Genomic DNA, 22,806 nt, shown 5'->3' on the forward strand with positions numbered 1-22,806 from the left:
ATGGAGACTGTGTGCTGATCACACCCCCAAGCTCGGTTTTCAGTCCACTTCATCGCTCATTTTTTAAGCCCACACTCCATCACTTTCTCTGTGAGGATGTTATGGTAGACAGTGTTAGGAGCATTATAGAATAGTTTGGGTTGGAAGGGACCTTAAAGCCCATCCAGTTCCACCCCCTGCCATGGGCTGGGACACCTCCCACTGGCTCAGGCTGCCCAAGGCCCATCCAACCTGGCCTTGAACACCTCCAGGGATGGGGCAGCCACAGCTTCCCTGGGCAACCTGGGCCAGGGACTCACCACTCTCATCATGATGAAATTCTTCCTCGTGTCCAATCTAAATCTGCCCCTCTCCAATTTACACCAGTTCCTCCTCGTCCTATCCCCACAAGCCTTTATGAACAGCCCCTCTCCAGCTTTCCTGTAGCCCCTTCAGGTACTGGAAGAGCTTTACCAAGATCAAGCTAAACAACATCCGCTGCTCGTTCCCTTGTCCACCAAGCTAGTCATCTCATTGCAGCAAGCCATCAAGTTGGTCAGGCACAATTTCCCCTTTGTAAATCCACACTGCTTCTCCCAAACACATTCCCTTAAGTGAGTGTGTTTGGAAGTGGCTTCCATTGTTATTTACTCTCAGCTACCCAAGGATTGAGCTGGGGGTGACTGACCCGTATTGCCCTAGAACCTCTTTCTTGCCTTTCTCAAAGGCGGGAGTGACATTCGATTCCTTCCAGCCCTCAGGAATCTTCCCCAATTGCAGTGACCTTTCAAAGGCCAAGAGGGTCTCACAATGATGGAAGCCACCTTCCTTTGCACTCATGGGCGCGTCTCATCAGGTTCCAGGGACCTACATCTGTCTAGTTCATTTAAATGTACTCTGGGTTCATCTTCCTCAAAAAAAGGACACATCTTCCTTGCTCCAGAAGCTCTCTTCAGCACATTAGGTACTACTCTCATTGTTAAGGATTAAATTCTCCATAAGAGACAGAATTTAGGTACGGGTCCCACCCACTAAATGATTGTATTCACCCAGTGCACACGAACTGGTTAACCATTCACTTGCTTACATTCAGCTGTATAAAATGGTTTCCAGGAGAACAGTTACATAAGCTCTTCTGAGTTCCTGTAAAACAGAGATATAATCCCTCTATTCCAGCTTTATAGTGCTATTTAAAATGAAGTACTCTGAGCTTTTTGGCTAGTGGTAGAAGTGATGCTGAGCATCACAGCAAATTGCTTGCTGTAACGCCCGCACCTTACGCCAGGGCAGCACCGGGCTGCTAAAGAGAGATGATCTGTGTTGGATACACGCTTCTTAGTTGTGTTACACACTCATCTGCTCACCACACACCCTAAGTCTCTTCTTTCCATTTACAGGTTTGGTCTTTGAACAGACTAAACAAAGAGAAGAGACAGGCAGTGCCTCCAGAAGCGGCTACAAGGCACAGGAAGCCTCTCTGCTGGCTTGTCCCTCCCTCCAAGCTCTGTCACAAGAACCCTCGCAGGCAAACCTTCCTTAAATCCCCTGCCAAGCCAGATCTAAGCATCCATTTCCATAGGACCTAAGCTTTGCCACCAAGCTGGAGAAACTGGCCGAGCTGCCTGTGTTACAACAGTGACAAAGGCACTTAGAAGAGATGGTGGCATTTACCAATGCAACAGAATCACAGCCCCGGCGCCAAGCGGGCTGTTTATAACTCTGCACCTATTTTACTTTGTGTAGTAAATGGAAATGACTTCCAGAGACAAGTAATGCATTCTGGCAATATTTTAGGCCAGTGATTATTCAGCACAGTTATGAAAACCTCCAGACTATACAGAATTCTCAGATTTTAAGCAGTGGTGGGCAGCTACCAAATCTCCAGAGCTTTAACCCATCCCTTCTTCGCAGATGCTGCTGCAGGGGCCGGATTACTCCCTCATCACAGAGTTTGAAGCAGTACAGAAGCAGCTAATGTTGTAAAGGCTGATCACACATAGCTAGAGGGCAGGGACTTTAAAATGCCACCTTGCTCGACCTGTGTCAGCTCCGTGCCACTTTCCCAGGACCTACTCCATTCCAAGACCATGAAAACCAGCCCGAGGGTAACAGCACCCACTCCCTCCCCACAGCCCGGCTATAAGACAAATCCTGCTTGTTCTGCAGCTCATGACCACCGGGTGTATAACTTTGATAAGAAGGGTTTGAATCCTTTTCTCTGAAGATTATTCTAGGCAAAAAGATGGCTAAAAGAAAAAGAGAAACAGAAGCTTACATGCTGTGTTGGTTACATGCCCAGAGTTGGGATATTCCTGTGCACAGGCCAGCAAGTGTTTGCGTTATTGCCAGCAGGCTGCTGTGCAACCACTCAAACTTGCAAGGGATGTGAAGCACAAGGAGCAGCTCAGCATTCAGGTTTGCAGTCACGATCATGCTAGCTCTTTGTAACATTGAGCAGGCGTTCCAAACAGTGCAGAAGTCCTGCTCGGCAAGACCCTATCTACAGTGTGGGTGGAGATCATCCACACACCACCAGGTAAGGACTTCTGACCTTCAGCACAACACGCACTGGTCACTCTCATGGTCAGAACACTTGACAGGATTGATCTATGTCCATTTTCATAGGACTTTTTCCCAGAAGGATGTTGAGGCTCTGGAGTGTGTCCAGAGAAAAGCAACGAAGCTGGTGAGGGGCTGGAGTACAAGTCTTACAAGGAGCGGCTGAGAGAGCTGGGGTTGTTTAGCCTGGAGAAGAGGAGGCTGAGGGGAGACCTTATTGCTCTCTACAACTGCCTGAAAGGAGGGTGTAGAGAGGAGGGAGCTGGGCTCTTCTTCCAAGTGACAGGGGACAGGACAAGAGGGAATGGCCTCAAGGTCCACCAGGGGAGGGTCAGGCTGGACATCAGGAAAAGATTTTCCACAGAAAGGGTCATTGGCCACTGGCAGAGACTGCCCAGGGAGGGGGTGGAGTCACCATCCATGGAGGTGTTTAAGGGACTGGTGGATGAGGTGCTGAGGGGCATCGATTAGGGAGTGTTAGGAATGGTTGGACTCGATGACCCAGTGAGTCCCTTCCAACGTAGTCATTCTATGATCTACATCTATTCTGAGGGAGCTCTGCTGGATGCAGGGGGCAGAAGACAAGATGGAAAAGCACAGCGTAGCACTGAACACGGATAAAGGGGCCTCCAGAGCTGCCAGAGGGCACACACATACGGTACATCTACTGGCACACTGGTGGCCTTCGCCCAGTCCTTACGAAGGGACACTGTTGGCATTCTTGCTTTGGCTCCGCTGGGCACAGCTTTTCCTCACCGCATGACAAACATAAGAGCTGTGTCAGATTGGACACTGATTTGTGTTGAGATTTCAGCTTGCTTGGTTAGGAGATGCATCAGAGCCGTGACCAGGCATCCTGGGGCCATCCATTTGAGCTGTGAGCCACGTATAGTTTTAGAGTGAGACATAACGACACATGAAACAGCCCTGAAGGACAGTAAAACCAAAATCAAAACCATAATAATAAAGAGCCCAGGAAAGAAAAAAGCAAGAACAAAAGGAGACCAGGAAAAAAAAAAAAAAATCAGGCAGAAATAGTCAGTGCTCTCAGAAATAATAGCATCAGGGACAGAGGCAACTGCCCTGCTGGCAGTCTGGTCCACCACAATAAGCCGTCAAGGAAATGAGTCAGCCTCGCAGCTCCACATTTCACAGGGCTGTGAAAGACATTCTTAGGCCCCTCCTATCCAGCTTCTTTTTGGTTTTGCTTTCCACACACGTAACTCATTAAAAATAAGAAAATACTAGGCTTGACTGTGGTGGGTGGAAGGAACAGCTGGAGCACGTGTGAAACGGCAGGTCTGTTCTGATCCGGAATGCTGGCACCACAGGAGAGCAACATAATGGAAGCTACTAATACAGTGCGTTAATGAAGACAACCTCCACGCGACATCAGACTGCGTGAATATCCATACTTAATAGTTATAAGCAAGAATTGCTAAGGCATATAATTCCACCTACAGTGGTATCAGACACTGTGCTGGTATTTTGGTTACAGATGAGGAAAAAAAAAAAAGCCTCATTTGAAATTAAAGTAAGTAAATAATTACCTTGTGTAACAAAGTCATTCAGCATTGAAGGAAAGTCTACTCTATTCCTTTGTCCTGAAGGACAGAAGGATTGCTTGGCCAGATAACACTACTGTAGGTACTTAAGGTGAAGTTCCTGCCATCCTGCAGCCACCTGAAGCTCAAACTGATAGAGATCTCAAAGAAGGCAGAATATTCGCTAAAAACCAAGTCATTAATGCTAGTCGGGAAAGGGCTCTTTAGAAAAGAATACAATCAAGAGAGTCTCTTAAGACAAAGTTATTTATGGTGTTAATAAGAGCTGTCAGAACATGACTATTACAGAAGAAAGCAACTAATAAATACACTTTTAAACTTACTCCACAAGTCTCACTTGTAACTACTTCTATTTCAACACCAAATTATAAAAGATTCCAATATCTTGGGGATGCTGGTTGATAAGAAGTTTGACATGAGCCGGCAATGCGCACTCGCAGCCCAGATGGCCAACAGTACCTTGGCCTGCATCAAAAGCAGCGTGGCCAGCAGGTCAAGGGAAGCGATGCTGCCCCTCTGTTCCTCTTTTGTGAGACCTCATCTGGAGTATTGTGTCCAGTTCTGGAATCCTCAATGTAAGAGGGAGATGGAGCTGTTGGAACAGGTCCAGAGGAGGCTACAAGGATGATCGGAGGGCTGGAGCACCTCCCGTACAAGGACAGGCTGAGAGAGTTGGGGTTGTTCAGCCTGGAGAAGAGAAGGCTCCGAGGAGACCTTAGAGGGACCTTCCAGTACCTGAAAGGGGCTGCGAGAAAGCTGGAGAAGGGCTGTTCACAAAGGCCTGTGGGGATAGGACAAGGGGGAATGGGTATAAACCAGAGAGGGGAAGATTTAGACTGGACATTAGGAAGAATTTCTTCACTATGAGGGTGGTGAGGCCCTGGCCCAGGTTGCCCAGGGAAGCTGTGGCTGCCCCATCCCTGGAGGTGTTCCAGGCCAGGTTGGATGGGCCCTGGGCAGCCTGAGCCAGTGGGAGGTGTCCCTGCCTATGGCAGGGGGTGGAACTGCATGATCTTTAAGGTCCCTTCCAATCCAAACCATTCTATGATTCCATGAATATGGACAGCACAACAGCAACGAAGTACAGATGTCAACAGTTCATAGTGGCAGACCAAGATGAGTTCCAATACAAGTTTGAACAGTAAAGATACAGCAGTGATAAGTCTCCTTTCTCCCAGATATGCTCTGAAGTGGGAGCCCATCCATCATCCTAGGAGGCTACCAGAAACAGCGCTTGCCCTGCAGTAACTCCACCCAACATGTGTGTTAAAACATTGAAATTAAAACACAGCTTAAAACAGAAGACAGTCTTTAGTGGTTTCCTTGACTACGAAGCTCACTTATCTATTCCTCACGCTAGCTAACGGACTTGAGCTCTGTTAGCCTGAAGACTTTAATGCTGGTAATAGAGAATTCAAATCTTGCGTCAGCTAGCTGCAAAAAAACTTTCTATTAGGGCTACAGTAGAAAATGCAAAATAGCTTTGCACAAGAATCTAACAGTGGGGGGGGGGGGGGAGGAAACTGGAGTCCCCCAAGTCCCTGCAGTGGGGAAGTCCTGATTCAGTGTCTGACCAACCCACTGCCTTTCGTGAGCAGCAGACGCTGCCGTATGTTCTCTTCAAATACTGGCCCAGAAAACTCAGCTTCCTGGCATCTCACGCGAAGCACAGATTGGCTGATGCTTCCTGCTGGCACCCAGTGCCTGACTCTGCTGCGATGCCGAGACAGCAAAGCTATTTGGCTTACTTCCCTTGGAAGGAATTTTGCAGGAATCTATTAGAAGCAGGGATTTCAGTAATGACCGCTATGTAAGTATGTACACACACTTACACGTGCCTCATTTTAGCATGAGCTATAGGAAGAAATAAATTATCCAATTTCTAATTTGAATGAGAAGCAAGGTGAAGATTTACACCCACCATTATATTTGCTGCATGAAGCTTAAATGGGCCCCCAGGACTGCACGCAGACAAGTAGGCAGCTGAAATTCAGGCATGTCTGAAACAGTCCTGTGCATTTAGTCCAAACTCAGGTAAGGGAAGCTCTCCTGTGAAATAAATGCAGGAGAAATTCATTTACAGGATCAGTTATGCAAAAGTGCCCAGCATGCATTCTCCCTTGCTTGCCTTGCGAGGCTGAGATCAGCTTCGTTCTCTGAAAGAAGGGGTAGTTTCAGTCAACCTGGGGTTGACAAGCTACAGATCTGTGCTGCCCAGTAGCTTTTCAGATGGTCACGCTATGCTGCTCACAGCTGAACTAGAAACCCACAGACACTCTCAGGAAGGGAAGCCAATAGCAGAAACTCTCTCTCATGGTCACAGTTTTAAAGGATTTCAGGAAAGCTCTCAAGTGTCCATTACTCACGTGTATTAGAAGCTGTACTGCTGTTATACACCTCCCAGCAACAGAACATGCTCCAAAACTCTTTTAGTTATTTCAGTGTCAATAACAGCCCAAGGAAGAGCTGTATAATGCCTTCTACAAGAGATCTTGTATTCTGAGCATACACAGACCCTTCTTATTCCCTTGCCCCTTTTTCCTTCTTTGAGACAAGAGGCAAGGCGCTAGTGAAGGCTTTACAGCCAGGGAAGAAGCAGCTTTGAGGGGAGGAAAGGAAGAAAAAAACCCACAAGAGCTGTAAACAGCCATAGGTTGCGATACATTAGCTTTTACCAGTGAGCCCTTCTGTTTTCTCACAGCCCCACACCTCTGCCACCACACAGAAAACACCAAGTTTGAACTGCTCCCTTACCATCTGGTAGAAACTTGGTTTCTGCCTGCTGCCAGGAATTAAGGGAGAGGAGAAGCAGCCCATGTCACAATTCAAGTTTTCACATATACATAGAGTAAATCAATACCAGCAATTTCTTGCTTGCTAATTCAATTCCTGAAAGATCTTTATTAATCTTGTTTCCAGAACATTTGATGTTGTAATAAAACATTTTGTTGCAAACTCTCTCCAAGTGAAAAGAGGAAAAAAAAAAAATCTGTAAAATAAATCAACTGATATATCAAAATACCTTCTCCAGGTGCAACGCGAGGCCCTGACACAGCGCAGTCTGCAAACAAGCCAGCAAAGTTGTTAGCAATTGCTTATATTAAGTAAACTCTTAAGTGCTGTGCTGAACCAAGGCTCACATTCTCTAATTGCTCTCTCAAACACGGAGGTCACATTCTCAGCATCTATTCCAACGGCGTATAATGTCTTGTAGAAGGCATCTTGCATTCTGAGCACACACGGACACTTATTATTCCCCTGCCCCTTTTTCCTCACTTGAGCTGTGAGGTAAGGAGTTAGTGAATACTTTCCAGCTAGAGAAAAAGCATCTTCAAGAGGATGGAAGGAAGAAAAAAAACCCACAAGAGCTGCAAATAGGAATCAGTTTGTCTAAAAGGACTGTAATCCTAAGAGCTACATCAGTCGCCTGGAAATGATCTTTGGTTAACGTCTGTCTCTCCTCCTTTGCTTTCTCTGTAATTTAGACAGGACTAAAAGTAAAAATACCTTATTCACACTAGGAGACTGTTACTCTGAGCATTTCCAGCACAAATGGAATAAAAAATATCTGCAAAAAGATGCTTCATTTCACAGAGCAGCTTGAATAGCAATCCAAAAACTGGCATATGGGCCTGTGAGCTCTGTCAGCTGCTGGTTAAGTCCAGTTCAGCAGAACAAGCTCCTTAGCCTTTGGAAGGCATTTATTTCCTTATACTTCCTGGACTCTAGCAAGCAGCTGTTGAATAGAAGGCTATTCCCACATCATGCTCCGACACTATTAGAGGCACTGGTAACTACAGCCAACCCGCTCACACTTGAAATGTTTGGGACATAAAAGCGCTACCTAGTCTACACACCATGGCAATAAACTTCATTTCAGTAGGGTGATGCACTGCTCTCTGACATGTGCACAGAATACAGATTTCTTTGAATGTAACCCCAGTGTACACTTCAAAACCTGAGGCTCTTCCCACTTCACAATACCTACCTGCCTTACGTGTCTAACTGCACCACCTCGTGTATTTGTACTTCACAGAATCAGAATAGTTTGGGTTGGAAGGGACCTTAAGAGTCCTTTAAGGAAGGGACCTTAAAGGATCCAGTTCCAACCCCTCTGCCATGGGCAGGGACGCATCGCTCCGGAATGAAGTCTATTCATAGAATCATAGAATGGTTTGAGTTGGAAGGGACCTTAAAGTTCATCCAGTTCCACCCCCCCTGCCATGGGCAGGGACACCTCCCACTGGCTCAGGCTGCCCAAGGCCCATCCAACCTGGCCTGGAACACCTCCAGGGATGGGGCAGCCACAGCTTCCCTGGGCAACCTGGGCCAGCATCTCCCACTCCCATCATGAAGAAGTTACTCCTTATGTCCAGTCTAAATCTGCCCCTCTCCAGTTTATACCCACTGCCCCCAGTCCTATCCCCACAGCCTTTATGAACAGCCCCTCCTCAGTTTTCCCATAGCCCCTTCAGGTACTGGAAGGTCCCTCTAAGGTCTCCTCGGAGCCTTCTCTTCTCCAGGCTGAACAACCCCAACTCTCTCAGCCTGTCCTTGTACTTCATTCGAGTGCAAAGCAAGTTGAGCAGAAGAAAATCGCAGCTACCTTGAGTCCTAAGGATGTATCTTCGGCAGTATTTTTTCTTAAGTTTAATGAAGGGTAAACAAGTGTTAAGAACAAGATTAGGAAAATATTACCTTAATTCAGTCCAGCTGACACCCAATACCTACCACTAAGGCATTTTCTGACTTCAAATTCTCAGCTAATTTTTCTCAGTTTTCGTTTAAAATATAATCCTATTCTATGTGGAACAACCTCAGAATCTGCAACACTGCCTCTCCCTTATCTTTACTGAGATGTATCCAATTGGTCACAGGCCCTATTCCAGTCCCTTTTTCTTAGGTTGGCTCAACTATGTCATAGTCAAGGGGAATCTCCCTCCAATGAGCATCTCAAAGTCCAGCTGGAAGGTGTAACCACACGGGAATCCCTATGAATTGAAAGCAGGGACTAGCTCACCAAATTCTTTCCTGCCTGCTTACAGAAATAATCTTTACTGCTCTTCATGTAACTCTGTAGAGACTAATTATTGCTAAGGTTTGCAGGGTGTGAATGGGTCGAGGTCAGGTGCAGTCAGTGCTACTGCTGCAAACAACTGTCTCAGCAGACAAATTTCATCTTTCAGTCTGGCTCTACATTGTTATTTTGCACAGAAAGGAGTTAGGGAGAGGCAGTTTTGACACTTAGTTAACACACACTAAAAGAATATCCCCTTTTTACCGCGCTGCTTCATGTTAAAGCAGGGTTTGTAAACAATAGTTTGCAACATTCATTTACCTTCCTCACAAATACAGAGCAACATAGGCATTAATTGCTGCTTGATGCCACACAGAGCCAAAAGTCCATCCTACCACTGGGCACTCACCTCCGAGAGGGAAACTACCACATGAGGGCTCTTCCTTCGTGTCTGCTCTGGGCAAGCTTCTGCAGCTCTTCATAGAGGAGACACATTTCCCACATGAAAGAGGCTCTAATCTGGGTGTTGAAACAATGGGAAACCCTAAGAGGGAGAGAAAAAAAAATATTTTAACAAATCATACCTCAACCAAGGGAGTCAATTTGGAAGTTAATCCTGAAACGTGTTATTTCCATACTAATGTTTCTACTTGTATCATATAAAATGTCTCAAGAAACGTAAGACAAGGAGCACAAGCAAAACAGTAGACTACAGTAGGCATAGATGAAGGGTTTTTTTCTGTGGAGAAATTACTTCTAGCAGAGCAACTGGCACAACAGGAACAAACACAACCTTTCCTGCTTTGAGTTGTGTGAGCAAGCTTCTCCCTGCTGCTACTTCTGTGCTTGGGTGGGATTTACTGGCTTTAGTATTCAAACACCACTGTAGCAGCATTAGAACCGCCAGGGGGAAGAAAGGGAGCAGCAAGGCTGAAGGGGTTGCATTCAGCCTTGCTGATTGTTCAAGTCTGACAGTTTGGCCCAGTGGCTGATGTGCACAGCAGCCCACCCAGCCTGACCACACTCCACTAGAAATGATTTCCACCACAAAAAACCAGAGTAATTACCAAAATCAGCACTTTCCACAGCTTCCTCCTGGAATAAGATAACAGTGCAGAGAGAGAAAACACAAGATGATGTTTGAAATTCCTCTGAACAGAGGCATTCATTCAATGAAAATGGAGAAGACAACAAGGAACAGATACCATAGTAAATACAGAGACATATCCATCCCTTTAGCATGACTTCTTCAATGCTGCAAGGACTTTCCTTCACCTTATCCAGGGAGGGAGGGCACAACAACCAAACAAAGCTGACAACCCCTGACCTCTCCAGAGGGGAAACACAGCTCTTTATAGAACAGACTCCCAGCTGAAGGCAATCAGAAAACCCAAGCTTAATCACCGCTCCCATCTGGTGGAGCCTCCTGTTTATTTCATTATTCCTTTTCGCCTGATCCGTTGGGCTTGGCATTTGTTCCTTTTCCCCCAGTGCTGAGGTGCCCATACCACAGCTCAGTTTGAGATGGCAGAATTCAGCTTCAGAGCCTGTCGCTCGTCTGCTCGCTGTGTCCTGAGCACCCCTCCCCTAACTGCCACCCTTCTCCTCGCTCTGCTGAAGATGAAGGGAGGATGCAGGAGCCGATGGCTTTACAGCCTTACTTGGCGGTAGAGCTGAATGTTGCCCGCGGTGGTGTGAAGACCTGGACCCGGCGGGGAGCTGGGGGGATGCTGGGAGTTGTGCCTGCCCTGCCTGCTCCACGTTAAAGGTTTGCAGCAAGGGATGTGGTTCAATCAGGTCAAGGGCTGAGGGAGCTGAGCAGGGGTCAGCCATCCAGGAAAGAATGTCCTCGTTGCAAAGTAAGGCAGAAGCTGCGGGTCTGGCAGAGTGATAGAAGGCAGGAGGCACCTCCAAGGCCAGGGGATAGAGTGGCATGAGCTGCCATGGCCAAGGAGTACCACTTGGAAAGGTGGTACCGGTACTTAACCTGTACGGTTAAGCAGCTGATGGGCCCCGGCAACCTTCTGCTGGCCTAAAATGTTGGCTACCGCCAGGCATTGGAGGTGGCACATCTGATTTGGTAGTTGTGTTGCCTCACTGTGTGCCTTGGAGACACTGCTGGCAAGTGTCTTGAGGATGGGTGTCATAAACAACCACCCCTCAGTTAATGAGAAGAATAGATCTGTGATTAGGTTTGATTGGTTTGAAAGTTTCCCTCTGCACGTGCTCTTCAAAATAAAGCATTTCTGAATAGGCCTGTTTATGCTGGGAGTGAGGGAGGGAAGGGAGGAGGGAATGAAAGAGGAGAAGCTTCAGCTGTTATTGACTGAAAGGGAGAGAGTTGCACAGCAACGTGCCATCCATCCACTGGGCACGATTCGTTATTCACGTCTCAGTCATTTTGTTCTAAATTTTAAATGTCACCTAAAGTGGTTTCTGAATTCATCAGTTTAAAAGATATTTACCAGGAAGCCAAACACTGTATTATTCCTCTGTGGCACTGCGGGACGGCAGGCGGTGCCATCGGGTGGCGGAGTGAGAAGCCAGTTAAACTGGAAATCACTTATTTGCAATTAAAGGGTGGCCCTTCAGGTACAGCGCTTGTTGGTCCTTGAAGCTTTCCATGGCTACATCCCAACAAGGCGCTTATCCTTTCGAAAATGTATCTCACAGATTTCATTCAGGCGCGATCGAAAAAGGGTCACGGCTCCTTCGCTGCCTTTGTGCCAGTCCCAATCAGCACAGAGTGGTTGTGAATCTCAGCACCCAGGAGATCCCAAGCACATACCCTGCCACGCAGGAGGGTACATTCGATGATCGGGTTTTTACATGACACTGTGGCCCTCTCTTAAGCAACAATAAAATCTCAGCCATAGTAATTAATTAGCAATGAGAAATCAGGCCTGAAATATGACCCAATACTGCCTATGCACACCACAAATGGTGAGGTTCTGAGTGACATCAGCTTCCCCTGCTCCTGGCTGACAAGCCTGGCATAATCACTCCCATACTAATGCCTTCTACTCACACAGCCACGTCTTCACTAGCAAAATGATGCATATCCTCAAGATATTTAAGCTACATGTTGTGTGATGGTAATAGCTTTATAATGGTGTTCATCTATCATCCGTTCTAAACATCCTCGATCCTCTGCCCGCTAACCCATCTCCAATGGCTTCACTTCTTGTTACAAACATTTCTGAGACACGTGTGGGGACAAAAGAAGTGCAGGGGAAGAACCAAATCACACTTCCTAGGCAGATCTTCATAGTCTATGGATGGGTCCAGACCATGCGACCGAGGTGGGATTGGAGCTGACTCAGCCCTGGGGCGTGATGCCCAGCTCAGAGGATAGGATCAGTAATTTTGTGAAAATGACTTTATTCCTTTCTTATGTGCACGGATATGGTCAAACACAAAACCAGCCAGCACCTTAAAGAGATCTGGGGCTTAGTGAACTTAGATCTGGGGCTTAGTAGAAGTACTATCATAGCAATTCTTTCTCCGTTTTGTCTCGCTTACACGTCTCAGCTGCTCCCACTAAAGCCCACTGGCCTAAGGAAAGATTCCTGCAGCCTTTGCTAAGCTCATAAAACCAAAGTTTTCTGTGAATTTCTTCCACTGCCTACAGACAGAAAATTTCAGTTCTGCTTTGGCTCCATCTCTGCATAAAGATGCTCCCAATTTTACTTGAGTCACTTCACTTGTGGAGTAACAGAATTATAGGGATTATGGAGAGCACTAATCCTCAGCACTCCATGGGATCAAAGCAGTATTCAAATATTAAAAAACACTCAGAGAAGATAGGTCAATTATTATTATCCTCATTTTCTAGAGCAAGGACGGGAAGACACGACTTGAGAGCACATGGCTTCTTCCCAGGAGGATTTATGTTGGGAATCACATGCTGTAGGACAGCTCCCTTCTTGTCTTGGACTGAACAGTGTGGTTAAAGCTGAGCCTCATGCTTGGCCTGATGTTCCCTCCTTACCTCCACCACACAGCTCCGTAATGCTCTTCTCTGCCAACTGCAGCATTTACCACTGTACTTTTAAATAAGGAACAGAATATTGGATATCCATGTCACCAAGGCTTTGGATCCTCTCTAAACTGATCCCTCCGGAATGAAGTCTATTCATAGAATCATAGAATAGTTTGGGTTGGAAGGGACTTTAAAGCCCATCCAGTTCCACCCCCTGCCATGGGCAGGGACACCTCCCACTGGCTCAGGCTGCCCAAGGCCCATCCAACCTGGCCTTGAGCACCTCCAGGGATGGGGCAGCCACAGCTTCCCTGGGCAACCTGGGCCAGGGCCTCACCACCCTCACGGTGAAGAAATTTTTCCTACTCAGCCCTTAGAAGCCCGGCTAAGATGAAGGTCCCTGTGCCAGGCACAGTGTATGGAATGACATAGATGAACGTGCCCTACAGTTACTAAGACAGACAGACATTGTGCCATCTCGGGTCACAGAACAACCAGGAATCTGCACAGGGTGTGGAAGGGCCAGGAATTCAGCTGTTATCCTGTCACCAGGTCAAGGGTTTTACCAGGGGAAGTTTAGATTGGACATGAGGAAAAATTCCTTCCCAGAAAGGGTTCTCAGGCCCTGGCAGAGGCTGCCCAGGGAGGTGATTGAGTCCCCGTCCCTGGAGGGGTTTGAAGGGCGAGTAGATGAGGTGCTCGGGGACATGAGTTAGAAGTGGACAGGTACGGTTGGAGTTGATGATCTCAAAGGTCTTTTCCAATTTAATGATTCTATGAAACCATTTGTCACTATTTCAGTGAGGACGGGGCACTGAAGCATAGGAAATGACTTCCTTTTAATCACAGGACACGCACTTGAGGCACTGCCAGGTCACCTCCTTTAGAAGTAAGATACACATAGTGCTGCTCAGGAGCCGAGGTAATGCTGGTGAATAAACACTGATGATCACAAGGAGGGAGGGAGACCATTGAAGCTGGTCGTGCTCTTGCACTCTGTTTACTGAAATAAACTCTTGAATAAACAAGTTACAGAAACTAGAAAGCAGGGACTCTAATTTTCAGGACCAAACCGCACAAGACCATATACATTAAGGAAGATAAAGAAATATAGCTGAAAGCCAAATACAGGTTACAGTGGCTGGAGATCATCTTCAGGAGATGAAATATTCCTTAAATGATGAAGACAATAATTCACAGGAATGAGACTCTGCAGTGAGTTATGGGATTCCCCTTCTAGTAAGTTAGCAGAAATACGATTCTAAAATTTAAAGGCACTCATCCATCACTGATTCTGCTTAAACAGATTTATGGATATATACATATTTTACCATTTCTTATATTTTCATAAGCCTGATATTTTAGTTCACCTGTAGGTGATGCGGTAATACCGGCACTTGAGACGCACCTAAAACTACAGAAGAGGGTAATTATCCTCTGCCCTCAACTGCCTTCCTTCCTCCCCTCATGTGTTATAGGCATGGGCAATATTTTTAAGCTGAAGGACCAATAGAGCTGACAAAAACAAAAAACAAGATACAATGGAAGCTTGAAGTTATTATGGCACTTTGGGATTGGGAGAAAAGAAAGATACTTGGAGCCCCATAAAAACTTTCTGTGACCATATCCAAGCAACAGTCATTAAGAGAAGTTGATGCAACGGTCTGTGATTGAGCAAAGTACCTAAAATCAAGTACCTAAATTTAAAAGTAGTGTCATTAACTTCAGCGGTGAATATTCATGTGCATCAAGTTACAGGAACTTACTAGAGTATATCACAGACTAATGTGCTTTCTTACGCCCCATAAAACTCTAGTCTTTTAACAGTTTTCTCTGATATAAATACACTTCAGATGTTCACTCTTCTGTCTCAATCTGAGTGCACTTTTCTCATTATTTCTGGTATTTTCCCTGATCTGCTGCTTTATCTTCTCCAGTGATTATGTGTAACATCTTGTTTGCAAGAAAAATGAAGGAAAAAACCCCAATCCTGGTTCGATAGCCTGGTTCCCAGTGCACAGCCGTCCATGTTTGCACCCACACCCGCACAGGTATGAACACACTGTGAACCGGTGGCCAAGACTGTGTTTCACAGAAGAGTGAAAATCTCACTACAATGATATTCCTTTAAATTGAGGATAAGGAACTGGCTGGGGCACAGAGACCGTGTTAATGAAGAAAAGGCAGCCACCTGACTTTATGCTCCAGCAGACACATAAGCAATATTCCCTTTTAAGACTTCAGCCTTGGAATACATTACATCCAATCCAACTGCGGGCTTTTGTTGAAAAAAAGTGGCCCTGTTCTCCTTGTTCTCCTGTTCTTGCCACGTGCTTTGGCAAACTCCCTTCCTTTGGGTTCCGCAACTATGCAGAGCATGGATCCAGCCCACCGAGCTCATAAAAAAGCAACTCACCAACATAAAACCAACATCTTCTTCCAGATCAGCAAGCTGATCCAACTGCACATGGTAACAACTACTGCACAGAGCAAATGCAGAGCATCTCCGAGGAGACCTTATAGTGACCTCCCAGTACCTGAAGGGGCTACAAGAAAGCTGGGGAGGGACTGTTTACAAAGGCTTGGAGTGATAGGACGAGGGGCAATGGGTATAAACTGGAGAGGGGCAGATTTAGACTGGACATTAGGAGGAATTTCTTCACCATGAGGGTGGTGAGGCCCTGGCCCAGGTTGTCCAGGGAAGCTGTGGCTGCCCCATCCCTGGAGGTGTTCCAGGCCAGGTTGGATGGGCCTTGGGCAGCCTGAGCCAGTGGGAGGTGTCCCTGCCCATGGCAGGGGGGTTGGAACTACATGATATTTTAATGTCCCTTCCAACATAAACTGTTCTATGATTCTATGGAGCGGGAGACTCGGAGCCCTCTTCCACCCTCACCGGCTGCAGCCTTCTTCACTTCCACTTGGTTCAGCTAATGAATGCCAAATGCCCTGAAAGCAGGCAGGCCTTTATCCAGAAGTCACACTGTCTAATGCACAGAAGTCCATCAGTCATGAAAATCAAATATTTAGGTCCGTTATATAGCACATTTCCTAATATTTGAGGGCTTAAGTTCATAACGTTCACCATTTAGGTACATATGCAGTGTTTGTAAAATTCTCATTTTCATTTCCAGTGAAGGTAGTTACAGATGGACAGAAATATATACTCACCCAATGGCATCAATACCTCTGTGGATTTTGGGGCATACCCTCATGAGCAGTTTTTCCCACACAAATACACACATACTACTGCCAAAACGCTAGTACATCTTTCAATGCAGATGAGATAATATCACCCTGCCATCTCCATCCATGCCCTTTCTCACCCAAAACCTAACCATAAACCATACATATATATATATATACATGTGACTACCCCAACGGTATCAATGGAGATATCAGAAAGCAGTACCCACCACTGCTTTCTATTGGAAATCTTCACTGCTAGAGATAGTTTCAGCTATAGCTTGCAATCAGAAAAAAGATTTGCTTGGTTCTATCTGTATTGACATTTATGAAGTTTAAGGCACACGCTAAAACAGATTAAATATATGGTTTTATTCTTTATTGAATAGTCACAGGTAACATAAGTTGGCAGAATACATTGCTGAAAAAAACCTCTCTTAATGTTAAATCAATGATACATTTACTGTCTTCATGATTAATTGCAAAGTATTTGAAACTCTAATGATTTTTCTGGATGTAATAACATTTAATCAAAGGGAAAAAAGATCTGATCTGCATAGAGATACTGATTTTTCTCCCACATCAGTGAAACGAGGAACTATTTGCTTCCACTACTCCAAGTCCTTGGGAAAGCTGTCAGAATCACGATGGACACCTCAGTACAGGAAATTTGAAGCTGTTTTTCTTTCAGAATGGGTTAGGGTTAGGGTTAGGTGGGTCTGTCTCTTTGCTGCTGTACAAGTAACGCACAACTAACCCAATGGGTTAGTAACTAACCCAACTAACCCAATGGGTTAGTAACACTAATGTGTTGGCCTCCATCTGAAGTGCTGCAGAGTCAAAAGGAATCCCAGACTCTCATTTCCCGTAACACATGGTTAAAAAAAAGACCACAACCCAGCAGGTCCCCCCAGTAATTTGCAGACTGACATTGAGCTTCGGCACCTCTCTGGCTTAGCGTAAGCTACAGCTGCTGCTGCCCTCCCACTGGATCCTGCTCTCCAAAGGCTGGATTAGCACCAGGTCCAGGCAAAGCTCCACAATGCCCAGACTTCTAGTGCCAGGGGTTCTTCCATGAAGTGTGGCTTCCAGATATGGAGAAATTGTGGAAGAAAACACCAGACCACAGCACATGCTTTAACCATACACTGGAGCGCACCAACATCCAGCATTGCTCACCCATGTTGGTGTCTATAAGGCACTGGTTCGCTTTGTCTCATCACACAAACCGTGAGAAGTCACCAAGTCTGTTCTCCAGGAGTCCCACGGCACTGCCCACCAGTTGAGGGTAAAATACAACATCGCCTCTCCTGCTGGGATCCACCTGGGATCCATGGAGCACTCACAGCTCTTGCTGAACTGGTGAAAATAGTGAAGAAATAATCATAGAATGGGTTGGAAGGGACCTTAAAGCCCATCTAATTTCAAGCTGCTTACATGGGCAGAGACACCTCCCACTGGATCAGGTTGCTCCAAGCCCCATCCAGCCTGGCCTTGAACGCCTCCAGGGATGGGGCAGTCACGACTGCTCTGGACAACCTGTACTATTGGTTCACCACCCTCATCATGAAGAATTTCTTCCTAATGTCTAATCCAAATCTTTCCCCTTCCAATTTAAAGCCATTTCTCCTTGCCCTATCCCTGCACTCCCTGAACAAGAGCCTCTCCCCAGCCTTCCTGGAGCCCCTTTCAGCACTAGAAGCTGCTCTAAGGTCTTACTGGAGCTTTCTCCGGGCTGAACAACCCCAAATCTCTCAGCCTGTCCTCATAACAGAGGTGCTTCGTTCCTTTGATCGTCTTTGTGACCTCCTCTGGAGCTGTTCCAACAGTTCCACTCCCTTCTTATTTTGGGGATTCAGAAACTGGACACAACACTCCAGGTGGGCTCTCATGAGAGTGGAATAGAGGGGTGGAATCACCTTCAGAGCGGTGTGACCATGCCCCAGCCTGGCTGCCATGCCTGTTGCAGGCAGCGTGCCCGTGTCGGGCTGTGGCACCTGCGGGCTGAGAGTTCGAAGCCACACACTCCACCCCAGAACAGGGATTAAGAGAGGTGGCTGAGGGAACTTTAACCCTTTAACAACCTTTAAGGGTTGTTTAGCCTGGAGGAAAGGAGGCTGAGGGGAGACCTCATCACTGTCCACAACTGCCTGAATGGAGGCTGTAGCAAGGTGGGTGCTGGTCTCTTCTCTCAAGTAAGAAGTGATAGGACAGGTGGAAATGTCTTCAAGTTGCTCCAAGGGAGGTTCAGATGAGATTTTAGGAAAAATCTCTTCAGGCAGTGGCAGAGGCTGCCCAGGGAGGCGGTGGAGTCTCCATCCCTGGAGGGATACGGTGTGGTAGTGGACAGGTACGGTTGGACCTGATGAACTCAAAGATCTTTTCCAACCAACAATTCTATCATTCTATGACCAACTGGCACTTTTTCCCCTTACACTGCACAAATCTCCAGCCTTTTAACAGTTTTTCTGATATAAATGCACAGGAAATGCAGAGCTGGAGAGGTGCTCCAAGTCTGAGTCTTCTTTCCAACTCTGGCTGCAGCCAAGTTCCATCCCTCCACAGAAATACTTATATTGAAGGAAGAAACAGTGTGTCAGCGTGTGTGTCCAAGGAGATCTTTGCTAATAAGACACAACATGGGAAAAAGTTGCTGGAAACCAAAACTAATATAGAACAAGAAAGGCTGCGGGCATTGGCAGCAAGGAGTCTGACTGGCTCAGTTCAGTGCAGATGGGGAGAGGAGTTGGTATTGAAAATGCCAATAAATAAAACTCCCTAAGACTCATTTTGGAGTTTTGGAGAGCAAGCATTTTTTACGAGGCCTGGGCAACATGCAGGAGTGATCTCCATCGATCACATGCAACAAGACAAAGGCTGGTTACAGAATCTATTTCCCACTTACATGCATGTGTATAAATTTTCCCGGAAATCTTATGCATATTCTATTACTTTCCAAGGTGCCATTTTAATGTCATGTTAAACTTTGCATCATTCAAAACTCTTGCTAATTTGGAGCTGGTTCCAGCTCCGCCTGACCTTGCCTTTCCAGATTAGATGAAAACTCCAAACAGAGGTGATTGCAGAAGAAGAGACATCTATTCAGCACAGGTCATACTTCACACAAGACGTTATCATTTTCAAAGAAAGAACAGTGCCTGAAAAACACTGTTTTAAAGAAAACATGCTATCAGAGAAAGAAAACATGCTCTCAGAGGAACGTTCTGTCTAACTTCCAAAAATCACAACTGCTTAGATGAAACTTAACTGGACATTAGCTCAAATCAAATGTTCCACGTTGAAATATTCCACATATTGTATCTGCAGACACAAAGCACCAAAACTGGGCAAAGCTTGAGACTGAGACAAGAGCTGCAGCTGTAAGTAACAGTCCCCTCACAGGACTTACTGCAGGAGGGAGAGGGAGAGGTTGATTGGTCTGAGCTGGCCAGAGCGGGTACATGCCAGTCCCTTCCTCAGCCCCAAAGGCCAGTTAACCCCATGTGAAAAAGAGGTCAGAGCCTCTGTTTGCGTGCAGAGCATCCCACGCATGTCACTCTCATGCCTGCACTGTGCATGCCGTGCTGATACTGCAACATCAGTGGGGCTTGCTGGGGACCTTTAACTGCCTGCCCAGCTCCAGGATGGATCCTGTCCTGCTTGCTGCAGCAAAGAACACCTGCGGGAATCAAAGAATGGTTTGAGTTGGAAGGGACCTCAAAGACCATCCAGTTCCAACCCCCTGCCATGGGCAGGGACACCTCCCACTGGCTCAGGCTGCCCAAGGCCCATCCAACCTGGCCTGGAACACCTCCAGGGATGGGGCAGCCACAGCTTCCCTGGGCAACCTGGGCCAGATCCTCATCACCCTCATCGTGAAGAAATTCCTCTTTACCTCTAGTCTAAATCTGCCCCTCTCCAGTTTATACCCATTCCACCTCATCCTATCACTCTATGCCTTTATAAGAAGTCACTCCCCAGCCTTCCTGTAGCCCCTTCAGATACTGGAAGCTGCTCTAAGGTCTCTTCACAGCCTCCTCTTCTTCAGCCTGAACAACCCCAACTCTCTCAGCCTGTCCTCATACAGGAGGTGCTCCAGGCCTTGGATCGTCTTTGTAGCCTCCTCTGGACCTGTTCCAACAGCTCCATCTCCTTCTTATGTTGAGGATTCCAGAAGTGGGCACAGGACTCCACGTGGGGTCTCATAAGAGAGGAATAGAGGGGCAGAATCCCCTCCCTCCCTGCTGGCCACGTTGCTTTGGATGTGGCCCAGGACACAATTGGTTTCTGGGCTGTGAGCACACGTTGCCAGCTCATGTGAAGCTTGTCATCAACCAGCATCCTAAGTCCTTCTCTGCAGGGCTGCTCTCAATCACATTGTCCCCTATCCTGTATTGAAACAGTTACCAGAAGCTGCCAGAGCCTCCATTAAGGCATCAGGATTCCCACCAAGGTTACGTGAGTGCAGGAGAACCGGTTTGTTGTCAGCCTTTCAGCCTCCCGAAGGTGCTGGGGCTCTGTGGGATGCAAGTCAGAGTGGTTGCCCGCTGTGTTTAGAAAGGACTACAGTGCCAGCACACAGTGCAGATCACTTCACAGAAGGCATGAGAAGAGCAACGTTCTGTTTTCATGTAGGTCTGCCCCATGTTTGCCCACGGCCAGCCCATGCTGGCAGGTGACAGGAGGAACAACCAGGACCTTGCCTTGGGCCCCTGAGCTGGGAGGGAGTGCAAGGATGCCAGCTTGGCACTGCACCGTGTGACAACATGGTACCACTTGCAAAAATGCAGCTGAAATCATGCCAGACATCTGTGCCCTCACTGTGTGAACCAAAATGGAAAAGAACCAACTCTTTTTCTTCCCACTGAGATTTATAAAAAGCCCTCGTGTGATTGAAACTGACACACAAAGTGACAGTCTCCTATTGATTATTTTTAACCTAATTTAGCTGACGCTAATTGTCATGGACCACTATAACTGTGCGCAGAGCTGGGTAGCAGCAGTAGCATAGAATTATCATCAGCTTCACGGGGCTAACGTTATGCCAATATCACATTTCATCCATGTTTTTAACATAGTTGAATGTTTACTGAATATCGTGATAGCAGCATTTCTTGGGAGCTTCATTTTTCATTTTCTTTCGCATTTCCTTCTACTTCAGATCCGCCACTCACAATCTGAAGTATGACAGGTTCTTCCTGCCCACCTCACAACTCTTCACCAGACTCGTCTCCCTGCCAGGTTTGGGCATCTGTTCCCCTATGGTAGGATTTATGCCGAGAAAGCTTTGACCTAGCTCACCCCATCCCTTCTTTGGGTGTATATAAGAATGGGAGGATGCTTTCTTACACCTGGAGTTCTGGTTTGAGACAGGGAATCTATTGCTTGTCACAGCAGATTCACTGCAAAGGTCTCGGCAACTTTTGGAGCGTAGCAATGATGTCTCGCGTGCCTCTGCGAGATGCACGGTAGTACAACAAGGCAAGGAAGTCATACACGGTCTCAGCCACTTAGAGCTTAATGAAGCAAGATTAAATTCCATCTGGCAAACAACAGTGGGAAAGCAGGGACCAGCGAGCCCAAGTGTAAAAGCAGCACTTAATAAATGGACAGAAACACTGCACATTAACTGGAGTTTACAGATGGTGGTCCCAACTTAGATTCCTCGTTAGGAGCCGCACAATTGTCTAATGACTCTAAAAGCATCAGACGCACAGGTAACAGTGCCGCCCATGTACATTTGTCATTAGCAATAAATGAAAGAACAACCTCAGCTCTACCCACTGTTTCCACAAATATTTTAAAGCCTAATACATCTCTACATTGTAAAGTGGAATAATAAACACTACGTGTGCTTGCTTTTACCAAGCAGACAGATGTAATCTCTGCCACTTCTCCCAGCAGGCTCTCCCAGTTCCCCATCCCTCCATGTCCACTTCAAAGTAAATCTTCTCTTTCCCCCATCAGCCTTTTTCAATTACAGTTGAGCTCAAAATCCGAATTGTGTGGTATTTTAAGGCCCAGAACTCTAAATTTAGCAAAATGGGGAAACTGTGAGGAAATAGAGAAGGAAATAAAAATAATCTCTATTTCAACTACTCTTTCAACCCTGTATGCTGGGAAACTTTTCATTGCAGTGTTTTAAATGTGTCTAACACTCTGCAGCAGTCTTATGCACAGGGCAGCATCATCGACAAGTAGTGCAAAATGTAGGAAGGAAAGCCAGTAACTGCTGCTCTGAATAAGCCCAGGAAGTGCTATCGTCTTTATTCTGGGCAATCTGAGCACTTCTCAGTGCCTGGCCTGCTATAGGAGAGCTCACCCTCTTTATTGTTGGTAAAGCTCTGTACCATTGGAGAATTTCCCTAAGACTTTAACAAACAGAATCAATTGTAGGTTTAGAAAAAAACCCAAAACAACCCACGTTTCTAATTGACTCCCTCTGAAAAACACAAAGAAATCAGTCTTGAACTGTGCCTGGAAATCCGTGTGGAGGTCCTGGGCAAGGGGATTTCTGTCTG

The 22,806-nt window shown here is 46.5% G+C and overlaps 1 long non-coding RNA gene across 2 annotated transcripts in view; it reads right to left on the reverse strand.

The window, feature by feature from the left end:
- LOC128853016 (uncharacterized) overlaps nucleotides 1-22,806 on the reverse strand; it is a 376,001-nt gene that overhangs the window by 12,220 nt on the left and 340,975 nt on the right. For both annotated transcript variants that reach the window (XR_008451224.1, XR_008451223.1), the window contains exon 6: nucleotides 9,530-9,664. This is a non-coding gene — a long non-coding RNA (uncharacterized LOC128853016). The remainder of the gene's footprint in view (nucleotides 1-9,529; nucleotides 9,665-22,806) is intronic.

The sequence above is a fragment of the Cuculus canorus genome, chromosome 9, assembly GCF_017976375.1.
Source record: "Cuculus canorus isolate bCucCan1 chromosome 9, bCucCan1.pri, whole genome shotgun sequence".
In the NCBI taxonomy this organism is placed as follows: domain Eukaryota; kingdom Metazoa; phylum Chordata; class Aves; order Cuculiformes; family Cuculidae; genus Cuculus; species Cuculus canorus.